This window comes from Cyprinodon tularosa, unplaced genomic scaffold, assembly GCF_016077235.1.
Source record: "Cyprinodon tularosa strain WSP-4 unplaced genomic scaffold, ASM1607723v1 ctg65, whole genome shotgun sequence".
In the NCBI taxonomy this organism is placed as follows: domain Eukaryota; kingdom Metazoa; phylum Chordata; class Actinopteri; order Cyprinodontiformes; family Cyprinodontidae; genus Cyprinodon; species Cyprinodon tularosa.
In genome coordinates this window covers 209,260-225,523 of record NW_024039396.1, presented here as the reverse complement: position 1 = coordinate 225,523, position 16,264 = coordinate 209,260, and the positions used below count along the sequence as shown (strand labels likewise).

At 38.2% G+C, this 16,264-nt stretch overlaps 1 protein-coding gene across 3 annotated transcripts in view; it reads right to left on the bottom strand.

Moving 5' to 3' along the window:
* prickle1a (prickle homolog 1a) overlaps positions 1-15,351 on the bottom strand; it is a 29,220-nt gene extending 13,869 nt beyond the window's left edge. Inside the window, exons 1-2 of one of the 3 annotated variants that reach the window (XM_038308897.1) lie at positions 15,169-15,351; positions 14,924-14,970 (exon numbers count right to left, since the gene is read on the bottom strand). The gene's annotated coding sequence lies outside the window, so the exon portion shown is untranslated. Of the gene's footprint in view, positions 1-1,495; positions 1,769-14,923 lie in introns of those variants that run through there. The other 2 variants (XM_038308895.1, XM_038308896.1) reach the window with 2 other exon arrangements.
* Positions 15,352-16,264: the final 913 nt, after the last annotated feature.

Sequence of the window (16,264 nt, the reverse complement as noted above, 5' to 3'; positions counted from 1 at the left end):
ATGTTTAACAGCCTTTTGTAAAGGTGCTTGTTAACATGGCTTTGAGGAGCTGCAAGCCTTGCATATCTGTCTGATCTGCCCACGTAGGGCTGGAGGGCAATAGGGGGTGTGATCAGACTGAAACAGAAACAGGGTGACATACATGAATGAAAATGTCAACTTCATGTTTAACAAAAGAAGAGCAAGTTGGATTTCAGCCAATGCAGATCTGGAATTAAGGAACTCATAAGTTCTGTAAGTTATTTGTACAAGGAACCTTATATTTAAACACCTTCTCTATTAGGGCTAGTCAAAATAATGTCTCCTTCTCATGTAGATCATTCCTCCCTGGCTGGGGCATCTGACTCTATGGTAAATTTATTAATCACTAGATGGAATGCAAGCTCTCAAAGAACTGCATAGAGAAATGAATTAATAAATGCAGAGAAAGTGGTATTTTTATGTAGGATTAAACAGTGAGCCACCTTAAACCCGGCCCTTGGAGCTTTTTGATTTACAACCTTTTGGGGAGTGGAGCAGCCTCTGGCCTGAATTACTGTCTATATTCCTCTAGGAAGTGGGTGATGGACATGCACACAGCCAAACACAGTGCTCTCTGTCACTTTGCACTAGCCTAGCATGTTTAACTTGGCATCGGCTACCACAGTGATGCAGGATCGACTCAAGCTGTTGAGAAAAACAAGAATTTCTCCTCTGTGGGCCTGCTTGCTTGGGCTTAACTCAGAAAACTTGTTTATTTTTCTGTATTTTTAACATTTTTAGACAAGATAAAAAAAAAAAAAAAATATGCAGACCATTCATCGTTTTTCTGTAGACAGAAAATACTTTCAAAGGTGGGTCTGTCAACTTTTGGCACCAAACTCGTCTTAGTTGTTAAAAAGGTATAACATAAAACTACAGGCAAGCCCAAATTTGTTCAACAGTTACACCCTTGTCTGAATCATGAGGTCCTCCAGTGCACCTAAGGAAATCCTTGTTAAATCCCCAACTTGTAACTGAATGATCTTTATATCCATGACATGAGTAAATAAACGGATGCTCATAAAACCATGAAGTGAAAAACAACATTAAGGATGTTAATTTGCAGCTTTAACTTGCAACAGACACACATTAATGTCATATGGAGAAGTTGCAGAAAGGAAGTCCAGGCTGGTTAAGTGAATATGAGCACTTTCTTCCAGAGACAAATGAATGAGAATGATGTTTACACAATGATTTACAGTTAATAGACCACCAGCCCTAATCTAACTCAATAATCTTCAGTGATGTGAACTGCTAAAAAAAAAAAAATCATTACATTCTAATTAGTTCAGATTAAAGTTAATTCTTCAGTTACAGTAGAGAATGATTAGATAGTTTGACTATAACCAAAATAAGAACTCTATAAGGACAACACACCAACAAAGCAACAATATTAACATTTGCAGCTCATCAGGCATCTGCTTTTTCTGGAAAAACCAGCATGCATATTTTATCTCTTTCCAACTGTTCTTACCTCAGAGTAGCCCCACTCTCATTAGGCACTCAGGAAACAGATATTATCTTCAGAATCAAGTCCTAAATTAGCTTCCAGCCTCTAGGGTCCATAACTATGCAAGATCCTGAGAGTTCGCAATCCATATGGACAAGTGGAGCAAGTCTAGCAGAGCTGTCAGCATAACAACCGCCCATATCTAGACTCAGACTGTAAGAAGTCAGGGAGATGTCTGAGTACATTGGAGAGAGGTGTGTGTGTACATAAAAAACAACCAGATGGTTACCCCTCTAGTCTCTCTCTCTGAGCCATCACTTCTCCACCTCCTTTCCAACCTTCTGAACCTCAGCCCGTCCCCTCTCCCTCACAGCAGCCAGTTAAAGCAGAGTGTTGCGGAGCAAGGCGTTGCTATCCATTGACGCACCGGCCATTGGTGCTTCAAACACACGCTCAGAAAGAAACACCGGCGGAGGTTACTGGAACAGAGCTTTAAAATAGCACATCAGTGACAGCAGAGCTCATTTTACCCCTGCAACCAATCTGAAGCCACAACTGCTTCATTATGACATCCATCACTCACTATTGTAAGAGAATATTAAACTTGAGTTTTAGTTCATCTGGTGGTTTATCCTTACTCTCTCTTGTGCTAAGATGTCACCTAGAAAGAGGGTGGTCTTGGCTTACTCAGTGGTTGATGAGTGATGGCCAGATGAAAGTAATTAAATGTTTCAATTTCTCCTGCCCAATAACTTTCCATTTTGCGGTGTGTCTTAGAGGAATTCCAGCTGTTGATTATACACTGATTAAGATGACTAAGATGAAATTTGCCTCTCCTATATTCTGCAGGAGAATGAAAATTAAAACAAAAAGTAATTGCTTCAGTCCATATTCTGCTAATAATGACCGTTTGATAACAGTTAAATGTTAAATGCATGCATGGTGGCCTTATCTTTGACACATAGAAAAAAATGTAGAGAGGACCTTCATATAAATAAGTTCATACCTTTTTACTTCAAAAACAGTCTATTTATGTTTTCAACTTGAGATTGAGAGGCAACCTACATTTTTAAAACAAACGGGTGAAAAAAGACTATTAGGTAGAATTAAAGCATATCTGCACATTTTAAAGTTTTACTTATAATTTCCAGTTTCAGCAAATTTCTTTTTGCTGATTTCCCTTGTTGTAAAACTTTTTATCTCAAGTTGAAGAATTCAGCCAGGCAAACTGATGACAAGTGTATGGTTAGAAAATGCCCTTTTTGTGCTGTATCCATAAGTTCGACAAAGCCATTGCAGCAGCCAAGGCCAGGGAGGAGAGCCACCCTTTCGAAACAAACTTGAGCCCATTGTGTTGCACAGAAAGACTCAGCACCCTACTCTATTAGCAAGTCTTTGAGAAGGGAGCCAATACAATGCATGCCCCCCAAAGGCAAGATTCATGAAATGCAAAGCTAAATTGACCAGCCAATCTGCAAAGGAGTTGGAGAGCAGCAACAAAGACCAGTATTTCTTATAGCAAAAATGCTGCCAACAAGCAATACACAATCAAATCAGTGGTTTCAGATAAGCAGTTTTTTGTTTTAGTTAAGTAACAGGTATAAAAGTTCAAACCGCAAAATGGTGATGTTGAAAAACGACAATGAACTAAGGAGCAAACATCAGTTCTAAGACCCTCAGAGAAATCTGTACGAGAATAAAAGCACTTAATCTTCTTCTGACATCACACCACTTTAGACTTTGAGGTACAATGCTTGTTCAAGGTTCACCTTGGACAGTTGAACAACAGAAAGCTAAAGTAGTCTTAGATCCCTGAACTTTGACCTTAAAGAACAGCAGATGACCCATAAATCTGTGGCCCCTGGGCTTTACGGCCCATTCCCAAGTTATAGCTACAACGACCTGAACCTCATCTCACACCTGGTCTGCACTTTCTCACTGCTGTAAAGGAGTGCTTAATATGCCCTTTGCTAAAAGCAGGGAGGTCAGACACCAGCATGCCCCGACAACGAAAGGGCGAGGATGGTGATCATCAGACCTAACACCCGGTGATGAAGCTGCATTCTTCTCTGGTTTCAACATGTCTTCTAAGATACTAACCCATTAAAAAAAAAAGCATCTGGTCAAAGCTATAACTCACTGTAAGCCTGTATCGTTATGATGCATTGACACAAAACCCCCGTATAATGAGTTTGTAAACTTTTGTTCTAAATGTGTCATAAAATGGCATTCTGAGGGGGGGAAAGGGAAGGTCAGCCCCTAACATACAGTTATTGATGAGGGCAGCCCAGAAAGTTCTCACTGGTGTGTAAGCTACCTATAAAACTTAGGCATTCTTAGTTTGAATGGTTTGCCAACGGGTATTAGCAGGACACAGGCCTAACAAAAGCTTCAGCCATAAAGCCCAATAAAAGCCTATCACCCTACTGTAACAACAATCCCTTTTACGCCTTGAAATAGGGAGGAAAAGGTCAACTGGTGGAGCAGTCAGCGCATTGATATTGACTTAGCTAGATTGGTGCTGACAAACTCAGGTCAGACTGTGGTCTTGTTAGACCTGTAACCCTCATATAACCCCTTTTAACTCTTTTACTCGACTCTGAAGGGAGGGAAAGTTTAGATCAGATCTTAAAGAGTTTCTCAGAAGAGGTATACAAGCATCAACGACCGCAGACCCATATGCTGGATCCAAATGTTAATGCATTTCTCCTGATGTCTGATTTTTAAAATGTCCAAATTATAGAAAATAGAAGTTCAAATGTATTGGACTAAACTGATTGTTGGCAGCATGTGACCCTGCTCCCCCCCAATCTAGACATGGAAGACAGACGTTTGGAAGTTTTGACCAAACATTGGATTGAAAATGTATATATTTTTTTTCTAGTTTCTTGTATTAGAGATTAAACTATAAGAATCCTCATTATTCTTCACTGACAGCGACAGAAAAGTAATAAAATAATTTATCAAACTTAATTTCAGGCAAAGATAAATATTAAAATTTTAACATTTTTGGTTTAAATCAATGACTTTGGTTTATAACAAAGTTAGATTTACATCAGTGGTAACATTAACTACTTACCTGCTAGGTAATTGATAGGCACAGTTGATTGATTAAGATGTTAGACAGTGAATAAATGTCTAGCCATGATATTATACATTTGAGTTTTTCACATATATTTATCGAATTTGTACTCATACTCGCTATCTTCCTCTTTTCAGGGACTCCAAGACTTTCATCTCCCCAGGCACCTCGTTCAGCTCTGCTAGGGGAAGCCTGAGGTGATCCCAGGTCAGCTAAGAGGTATAGTCTCTCCATCATGTTCTCTCTGTCTGATTAATTATGAATGTAATATATGTAAATATTCTGATGCTATAAACCCTATCCAGCATACTGTGTCAATCATCCAACCCTGTTGTGTTAAACCCAATCAACCCTGCATAAATCATACAGAAGTGGGTTAGCAAAATAACTCAAACTGTTTTGTGTTTCTTTTATTCTTACCCAGCAGTTTTACAGTTTAAAACGGTTCTTGGTCGAGATATTTATTCTCTATTGTCTAACTGCCTTGCCTAACATTTTATTGATTGTGACGGGTCATATCTCACTCTTGATTTGACACCTTCTCACCTAGTTGTAAAATCTGGAGCTCATTGGGGACAATTGGAAGTGGACTGACACAGGTCCTGGGGCTGTTAAAAAAAGGAAGCCCTTTTATTTGAGGTTGCTACAACTCAACAAAAGCCTGTGGCTGTCTATCCACAATGCAGACGCTGGATGAATGGGCTGCTTTTAACATTACACACTTGCATTAACAAAAGCATGGGATTGGCAGAATGTGTGGTCTCCATGGACATACTGGGATGTATATAGAATATACAAGAGAAGGAAAGACATTAACTCTTTTTTTAATAATTCCATTTAATTTAAGTGAATTACTGCTGCAGGGTTTAACTATACCTGAAAAAGTCTATATCCAGGTTTAATATATTTTGACTGAAGTTTAAAATTCAGTGATTCCAACATATATTCAGACTTTTTCCCCTAAACGCTGATGGAGAGGTCTATCCTTCAATATAATGATTTCCTGGTAGTGTCCACCTCTGGGTTTGCATAAATTGCAGCCAGCGATACTTTTGTATTAAAACAGGGAGTGCTTGGGTGTGAGTTGTATAGGAGTATCATTTTATACGGGGAACAATTTAATTTTAGGGAAAGCTGAAAAAGAAAAAGCTTGTGAATTCCTGCATGTGGAAACACTTTCCTGAACCGGATGACTTCAAGAGGCAATCCAAGAAAATCCAACAATACTCAGACGTTTAAGAGCTGCTCAGTCAGGATCCCACTAATCATTAACATTCCTGAAGGAATGCTCTGTTACAGTCTTTTTTAAGTGTTCTAATTAAACACATGCTCCAGCGCCAGAGCATAGAAGGACTGTGATAACTGTGAGCAGCGATGCTTCTTCCCAGCTCTGCTTAATTGGACACAATTTAAGTCATTAAGGTAGTAGTAAAACAGCATAGAGAGCAGAGGAGAGGCCCTGTGATTTCCCCCGTTGATCCAATGCTCTTGACCCTTTCACCTCTATATGTGACTCAATATGAAAGTCCTGAAACACATAAACTGGATGTCTAATCAACTTTAAGGACAGCCATTTTGGTTTTTTAGAAAAATGAAATTATTGCTGGACCATGTAACTGTGGAAGTCTTTTACTTTTGAAGCTTTGCTTGTTGACCTAACCTGTTTGACTTAAACTGACATGTCTTTCATTGCCTTTCTGCTGTTTTTCTTCTGTTTTAGACATACAGTATATGCTTGTATTGTGAAGTATTAATTATTTAGCTTTTTTAATATTGTGATTTTTTATTATGTCGATGGGGGAAAAAATCAACAACAAATGTTTAATCAGTTTAAGGAGCAGTGATTTCAAAGTCTATGTTGAAAGATACTACGCAATAAAGTATTTTTGCTTTACTGCTACATGTAAACCAATTACAGAAAAAAAAACTACCTTCGATAAGAACAATCCATCTAAACTGAAGGGAATGTAGACAATTTGTAATAGGTGCAACAACAAAAAGCTATTCAATTTATTCCCTGTTCCAGCTGTTGTGAACCACCCACAGTATGTTATTATTATTATTATATATGGTAAATATATATTTATATTGCATATACTGCATTTATTATATATGCGAAATGTTACGGTATTACTCAGATCAGATTGACACTTTAGGAGTTCAACATGGTATCTTAGTTTTGTCTGAAACATAATGATACTGACCAATGAGTTGACTTCACCCCTAAAAAAGAAAAACATAAGTAACAATGACTATTTTGGTGTGTTCATAGCACAAAGGCCCAAGCTCACCAACCTTTTTACAGTTGAGGGCTAATTCAGGGGCACTGAGTCACAGGAAGGGCTACCAATACTGACCTATGAATTGCAAGGGTCAATGTTCACCTAAACTTCATATATTATAAACATATCTTTATCGTTTCTTTAAATTTTACATTTTCTTTTAGACATTTTCATTTTGAAATCTCTATAAATGCTTAAATGCCATATATGATTAAATGTTCTAAAACTGATTAAAAAAAGAAGAGCAAGAGAATACAATGAAATTTCAAACGTAGCTCACTGTTGAGTTGTTCTATTTTCAGAAGACTCTAAGGGCACCCCTTGTGGTCCCTGAGGGCGCCTTGGTGCCCGCGGGCACCATGTTGGTGACCCCTGCTTTAAAGAATAGAGTAACTGAAATGGACATTATATATGTAAGCAATGCTCATACATAATGCCATCTATCTTCTTGTATATTGCAGTATTGTACAGACATTTTTTATGGGCTTTGTATTGCATCTTATCTTTCTGCAAAAACTAAATTATGTCATATTTTAACTACGGTAAAAATTACCACAAACCAATAATCATACTGCAAAGTTAACCACTCTATCAAATATGCTGGGTTTCTTTTTTTTAACCAGCTACCATTATATAACCCTAACCTGTATGTTTGTTTTGTTTGTATTGAGGCTTTTGGGAATGAATGAATTTGAACTACCATCAATTATAAAGACTTTTATGTCTTTTTCACTGCAAAGCTGCTGCTCATTCACTGTCTGAAAGCTGTACAAACTGAAATTTCATTTAAGTTGTCTAAGTCTTTAAGAACTAGACCTAGCTTGTGAATTTGCTGTGAATTGGCGATATGAAAATAATAAGTTCATCAATTATTTGAACTTGGGGGAAAGAAGAATAATGTTGTTGTGTTTATGTCAGACTGTCTCCTGGAGTCTAACCTAAATTTCCAAGAAGAAACTGTCAGATTACAAGAAATATAGACGAGACATTACTTCTTGGCTTCTCTCTGCAAATGGGTTTAGATCAATCTGTTAGCATCATTCACATCTGGAATGAAAACAAAAGAAGTACAACTCGCCATCTTATCACTTAGATAGCAGTCTCCCAGAGCAGGGTTTATTCTTAGAAGCCATGCATGTAATGTGTTGGTTTCAGTCTACACCAATGTGTTATTTATAGAGCTGATAACACAGAGGGAGCTTAGCGCAATAACTATTTTAGCCCTGGAACTTCCAATGTGACTGTGAGACATGCGTTTTAGTATAAAACATATTAAGTTTTCTGTAAAATATATCAGATATTTTATTTTTCTTTGGAAGATCAAAAGAGGCAAAGTTCAACATGCAACCCTTAGTAGTGAAAACTGTGTTTTCCTGCAGGCAGGACCCATGAATCCAGATGTGCACATCTGTTGCACCGCCTCTCTTGTTTTCTTTAGGAACCCAGCCCCCGTAACAGGAAGACGATGCAAGCACAGCAAACAAAATCTGGGTCAAAGAACTGGCCTCTCCCTAGGAGCTCCCATCAGGTTGTAGAGGCCAAACAAATCCTTTCTGTGTCACTCAGAAAGCCCATACTCAGGCTCAGTCACTTCACAAAACACATCCTCAGGAGGCTTTGGTCAACATTAAACTACCTTTATGCAACTCGACAACATCTCTCCACACTTTGATGTATTACTTTTTTGAATCAAATACAATCATTTGCTCTATAAACCACAAAGAAAACAGCACAACTATAAACCTAATGGCAAGAAAAGCATCAATCAGAGAAGACAGGAAGTCTTTTGTGACTCTGGGGGAGTTGTATAATCCACTGCTCAAGTAGGATATCCAGTAACACAGATTACGCAATCTGCAAAGTGAATAGAGTGGGAAGAGAAACTCATTGTTAAGAGAAAACTGTAAGAAGTCCTAAGACAGGTTGCCATAAGTTATATCGAGCACTGCTGAGTAACCAGTTTTTGGAGGCAAAATTAGAAAAGGAATACTTTTCTTTCTTCTAATGGGGTTGTTTTAAAGGTTACAGGCAGTTAATGTATTCTCTTCAGAGGAAAATCCTGAATAGCTGGACCCAGGGAGCAATGATGAGGACAGATTTCTACTAACCTTAAGCGACTCCAGTTTCAAAGAAATCATTTTATTTTAGGTGAACACAGTTTTATGAACCTTTAAACCAAAGTCTTGTTTGCATTTGATGCAAATTATAATTTACTCTGGAAATGAAGGTAGGAGGGTCTGCATCATAGATGATGTAGACAAAGATGGTCAAACAGAAGGACAACTTTATAAAAATTAATAATAATACAAAAAAACAGATTACTTAAACCATTATAATATTTTCATTTAAACCTGTACATTCTCAGAAGATCGTTTCTCTAACTGGAAATGCCTTACATCATGTTCCGTTCTCTGATGGTATTCAGCATGATCTTCTACCTGAACCAGAACTTTGGTTACATGGTTTCATAAAATAGTGTTCCAGGGTTGAACAGAGGTCCACTTTGGTGTTTTCACTTCCAATCTGAGACAAACTACTGTGGATTCATAGTTAAAAATAAAGTTATCTGCTGTCATAACTCTACTGAACTACCCTAGCATACTTCTTTGAGATAAATATTAAAAATAGACTTTTGAGTCTAGTGAAAATCTAGAGATAGTCTGAATGTGCTAAAGATGCAAAGGTTGGATTTTTTCATTGCCAATATAATTCACTTTTCTCTGCGATCATACCTGCTATAACATTTTATTTCTAATAGCAATGATAAATAGATAAGTAAACAAAAAAAAAAACAGAAGCAGCTTTGAAAAAGGTCAGAGATATAATTTCCAATCAAAACTAAAGAAATAAGATTATCCCCATTTATATTCAAAGTACATGTCCCTAAGCGTAATCAAAATTTTATTAAAGTTCAGAAAAGTGTTTTTAAGGTAATGTTGTTGGCTGATGTGCTTAAATACCAAATATAAGGGTAGTTTTTATCTTTGACTGACCTCAGTAAAAAAGCAATCAGACTTTTCAGTATTTGACCAATCAGAGACAATGAAAATAAAAATAGCTTTTTATATTTGTTGCCAATCTACTGGGTCATCACTGAAAACTAGTTTAAAATCTATCAGCCTAACAAATGACAATATGCACAGATAAAATACAAATAAGAAGATAGGTAATACACTGACTGAAATCCAGCCGCTATCCCTTAACGCTGCTACTTTAACCTGTTTCTAAAAACTCACAAAACATTATTTTCTTTTCTGTCCAAAATTCCCCTAACCAGCACAGTTTATTTCTGAAGCAAACCCTGTAATAAAGCAAACACAGGTGAGCCCTGAGTCACATTAAGAGGGGATGGAAAGTGCGTTTTTAGCATATTTTACTCTCAAGGTCCTGAACATTGAGCTGGATCCACAGCTCTATAGTGGAGAAATATAAAACGGTTTTTAATGCTTATACTGGGGTTTGAGATTCAATTTCTTTAATATCCCCCCCTTCAATTTGACTCTGTTTTGGTCTTTGTGTCATACTAAGAATCTTTTGACATTTTACTGTCATACAAAGTTTTCATATGTTCATTTAATCCATTGAGGCAAATAAACTAGTATGCATTCAAATCACAGCCAGGACTTTAACTAGGCCACCTCACAGGATTCTCTTTTTGAGTCATTGAGAAGTAGACTTGCTGATGTGCTTTCGTTTCTTTTGCAAGTAATGTTGTGCTTTTGTTATACCACATATAACAGGATGCACACCTTTCAAAAAGTTAAATTTGTGTTTTGTTAGTCTTATTTTGCTTTGGATCATTGAGATGTTTTTGATAAATTTGAGAGAGTTGTTGTACATATCTGAGTGAATGAAGTGAAGGTGGAGGGGAAAACATGTCCTTCATTTAGCATTTCTGAGTCAGCTTAGTTTAGAAAAACCTTCCCAAATCTTTATCGCTGACACATCTTTATGTCTGTTATTCCCCTTTATCAAATACAGATATAATAATAGTGATAAGCAGCTTTGTAGAGCTGCGCCAATGCTTATTAAGTAGTATACATCCAGAGTTGAACATCATGCTTATACATGGTGGTGAAACTGAAACATGTGCGTCGAGCATGACTTTCATCATCGCGGTGGTCTGACGGTTGGTCCCGCAATTATGCTGTGTGGTTTCAAGAAATCTGCTGAGCCAAACCCATTTTCCTCTAGCTCCATCCTGTAGCTCCTCATAAACACAGTTGTGCCTGGAAGCGCTAAGTAACCATAGCTACTTTTAATCACTTCAGAATAATGCTTAGCATGTGGATCCAGTGTGTGCCTCCGCCCTAGGCAAGCCCCACTCAGTCTCTCGCACACAATGAAAGTACAAAGTTAGAACTGGTTCACAACAGTCATCCCCACTCTAAACGACCACACTGTAAGAGTGTCCTACATTTTTACCATCCAAGCCACCATGCACGCTGCAAGGCACAGTGACTACACATACAGGGACCACCAGCGTTTAAACAAGCCATATTTCATCCAGCCTTCTGCCAACCTACCCCAAACAGTTTATAGTCAGCGGGCTTGGCCCTCTGGAGTTTGTCTGTGGCAACTCGACTCTACGCCACAGCTCATCGTCCAGAACCGTGGGGGGACCGGCCTCCTCTGACAGCTCCTCACAACACTTGGCCCTGTCTTGGTCTGCTTTTAGCCTCGCTGCGGTAAGCCGGAGCACGTCTAGGGGATGAAAGGCTGCCACAGTGTTTGGCCTGCAGGCGATTTACATGAAACGCAAGGTGATTCATTTTGTCCCTGCACAAACAGGCCTCTGTGAATACTTCATCTACACTGACCATTTAAATCAACAGTGGCGAACGTATACACACTGGTACCAGGTCTTACACTCTACCCTTTCAAAACCGGCTGTGTCTTGCCTTAAGTGCTTGCACTCACATACATCTAGACAGGTTTGTCACTGTCCATGTCAAAGGGAAAATACACAAAACGACAACCCTCAAGTTTTCTGTCTCCACAGTTGTGCAGCTGTTTTATATTTTAACTTTGTATTTAAAATATGTGTCCCAACTTTAAACCACTAAAGTTTTCATAAGCATGAACTTGTCACATTGTATAATACACGAATGCATTTTTTTTACTTATTCCATCTTAATTCTATGTGATATTTCAGTGAAAAAGCATTCATTTCCAAAAAAACTATCTTAAAAGTGTGGCTTGTATTTGTATTTATTTTTAGGAAAAAAGCCATAGCAATCAGGATCATGCAGGTCAGGGTGCAGAGAGGTTAAAGGGAGGCTTTGAATGTTTTATTTAGTACTCCTTAATCTATCATCTGAGGATAAAATTTGTATTTTATAGCCATAAAAATAAAATGACATATTTGTTTACCTAAATTGACAGGTAAAAAAATAAAAATGGCCCATAATAACTCAGGAGGATTTGCATTGATGTCCTGGTCAGGTAGGAGAATCTCTCTACATCTGTCAGTCTTGTGCATATTAAATTTGGTCTTTATAATTATTGGCCTAAGGAAGTTCTTATTAAAGAAGCCAAAAAAAAAACTGTCTAAAGTCAGCTGCATGTTGCGCAGGAGAAACATAAAAATATTCTGAAGAAGGGGCTTCAGCCAGATAAGAGCAAAATAAAAATTTATGGCCCACATGTAAAATTCTGCATCTGGTGAAAACACTTTCAGAAATCTCTCACCATAGTGGGAGGATAAGCATAATATACAGTGGGATGCTCACTTTTAGGAGAACCAGGCAAACTGCTCAGAGTTGAAGATAAAAATGGTTAAATGGAAGAAAACCTGGAAGAAAACCTGTTTGAGGCTGCATAGTCATGAGACTGGGGAGGAAGAAATACAGTGGAGTTCATGCACTCCAGAATGGACCAGTCAAAGTCCAGTCAGTAGAAATATTAAATCTTCAGAGATATTTTATATCAATACTGACTGAGAGTGTGTTATTTTGCAAAACTGTTCAGGTAAATAAATGAAGATTCATTCATAACGACGAGAAAAATATTTGAATTTAAAGGGGTGTAAATACTAGCAAGGTACTGTAAATTACCTCTGTTGTTTAAAATAAACCATAGACTATATATAGTCCAGATCTAATAAGCAAATACTCGTGAACATCAAGATGACTGAGAAACAACAGAGCCGTTTCCATTTCTGTCGCCAGGAGAAACAATGAGACGGTTTCCTATTTTTAGTTCCCTCTTTTGTCTCGTTAGAGATCTAAACAACTCAGTTCTAAAGTCTTGAAATTCTATAAATGGCATCTTTTAATTTGATTAAAGGCATTGTATAAGAGACAATAACAAGAACTCAGTGAGTTTTTGCAAAAATGATCACTGGGAAGTCTATTATTAACACAGAGCTCTGACAAATGTTTCACCTGCAGCAGATCCCAGAAGAAAATCTCTCCAAGTGCATGCCTTTTCTGCAACATCACCGCAACACTGCAGCTGGCAGCTGGGGAGTAGGAAACCCAGGCTGCACCGGCTATGCAGCTGGTGAAAATAAAAGCTGCATTTGACATTATGGGACTTTATGGAATTTACATTAGCTGTAAGATCATGGATGTGGAACCACATAACATTTGTTCAACCAAAGGCTGAACAGGTAAAATTATATATCAACTCAACTCACTTTGGTCCATGAGAGCCTGTTAAAAAAAGAACTGAGCTTATTCCCCACTTTGATGAATGCTGGGATTTTTAAGATTGTAAAACTGTCAGCCTGTAATCTGACCACTAGGTGACACCACCACCTTGTTCCTGTTCTGTGTCTTACTCTTTTTCACATAAAGTCTCCCTTATGTTCCTGTACAAGCAGCTACTAAAAAGAAAATTATTTAAAGTGCATCATTACAATTAAGACTAGGGGGCATAAAAAAAAATGCTTTCATTTTTGGAAAACACATTTAATTGTGCCATTAAGGTAGTTATTTTTTCTTCTTCTGTCACATTGCTTAAAAAACAAGCCAGTGTTTACATCTGTCCAAATAAACTGTGATGAAAAATATCTTTAAAAAAGTGTTTCCTTTGTCAGCTAAGTTATCTGTCAGGACTGCTGTCAGCTGTGCACACAGCACCTCTTTGCAGTGTCCAAATGGCTTGTGATGATAATCGCTGTGGGTCAGTAAGACCCAAATATTGTTTCAGACATCCTTGGTTACACATTACAGCAATGTCCTCCTATGTTTTGCTAGTTCCCTGACAGCTGGGGCCACAAATGTCTTCTAGAGGGTATGCCAGAGTCATCTAGAAGGAAAAACCTATAAGATATATTCACCTATGATCATTAAGAGGTCTGTAAGGAGTCATAAATCCAGCAAAGCAGCTGGTTTTAGTTTTCTTTTTATTTCAAGAAACCAAATATGTTTATACATTTCTGTGTTAGTGTTGGCCCAGTTTCAGAAACAGCACAGAAAACAGTAGAAAGAGTAATGTATTTGCTTATGAGATGTAATTTCAGAGGCCATAAAACAGTCAAAAGAAGCATTTTAGATTAGAGGCCAAGTAAAATGTCTTTTTTTGACAGCCCTTAACTTCCATAGCTGTTCTCACGCCATCCATCATTGTAAAAATTTAGAGAATATCAAAAATATATATATTTTAATCTGATATTGTCCGACATGAGGTCGTTGTGGTGTTGTAAGACCTCATTCCCTCTCACTCAACAGCTCCCCTGACAGCTATAGACCCGCGGTGGACGGACAGGGTTAGAGTGCGCAGACCAGTTGTCACCAAAGTGACAGGCGACAGCTGAGTCCATACATCTGGGAAGAGACGGTGTCTACACAGCTTCAAGCCCGACGGCTCAGAGTGAGTTTTTTTCACCGTCAGGGTATGAAGTTACTATCACGGTTCGCGCACGGAAAGTGATACGTGTCTCTTTGGAGATGTCCTGCGTAAAAGCGCACAGCGGGGGACTGAGAATCCAATAAGCCGGGGTTTAAAAGAAAATATAAGAGAAGTATATTCAGTGTTGAATTTAATATGATGATGTTAACCGTCTTAGCCTGTTTTTCTACAATTTATTATATGGCAGTTTGTTTAAGACATTGGATATTTCATCATCCTTTATTCACTCACCGGCAAGAGGTCAGTCTCAGCAAACAGAGTATCCAGAACCAGTACTCCCGTTGTAGCAAAAAATGGTCACAGAGCGCCTTATCTGCATTATATGCAAAATCCCCCAAAATTAAAAATGTATAAAAAAAGAGAAGAAAAACAACACACTTGTTTTCCGCGGGGATTGAACAAAGCACTGTGCAAATGGCTAAGTTTAAAGCCCAGGAACTGTCCGCTCTCTCGGGGAGCGATTTGACTTTACGCACCGTCACAGCATCGCAGTCTTCAGATGGGAACGTGAGCGCAGTGCCGCTCCTACACGGTCACACTGGAAGGACATTAATGTTCCTCCCCGCCTATTGGCTTAAACAAAAAGCCCCCACCGATCATGGAGAGACGGACCAGTCTCACCAGCACAGTGGACAAACACCCCTGAGAGTTTTACTGGTGCTGCTGCTGCTGCTCAAGAGAGGGGGAGTGGGAGGTGTTAAGAAACTTAAGACTTCTGAGTCATTATCACTGGGTCTAAATGGAGTGTCCATTTCATTCTATAAAAATAAAATCTCAAACTTAAATGTACAAAAAAAGGGGGGAAAGTTATATTATGCTTTATATTATGCAAACTTTTATATTTGTTTTTAATTGATTGTATAAGTATATAATCCACACATTACATTCACAGTGTTTATTATTATTATTTTTCAATCAATAATTTTAAATTTTTCCAAACATTTTGAATTAAATTTAGACTTCAACTATGACAATTCTTTCAAAACAGATAAAGCCCGGTCCGAATGGATGGATTGACTCTAGCTGTGGTTATTGCTCTCTTGCATTTGGTTAAAAGGCTGCCCATTAGAAAGCTTCATCTATAATGCCAAACTGACCACTTTTTAAAAGTGCGTTCACGAGCCTACGGAAACCGCGGCAGATCAAACCAGATGAAAGTGCGCATTCAGCTCGGCAAAGAACTCATGCTCTTCCTCAACACTGAAGTCCTCAGACATTTTTCTTTCGTTGTTTCTTTCTTTGCACAGGTAAACAGCACATTTCTTCTTCTACGCTTGCATTATCGGCGGAGCAGACGCTGAATGCGCACTTTCATCTGGTTTGGTCTGCCGGCTTCCGTAGTGTCCTGAACGCGCAGGGACGCACTTTCAGGAAATCCTATACACTACTGTTTATGCTATAAAAACATTCTAAATGACTTTGTTTCGAGTAAATTCTGGACGCTACCCACTCAGGACACTTGGAATACATTGGACGAGCAGTATGGAGGAATATTGACAGGTTTTTTGTGGACTTTTATGGACCTTTCTGTCTCGGGCGCCACAGACCTCCATTATTTGAATGTCAGCAGAC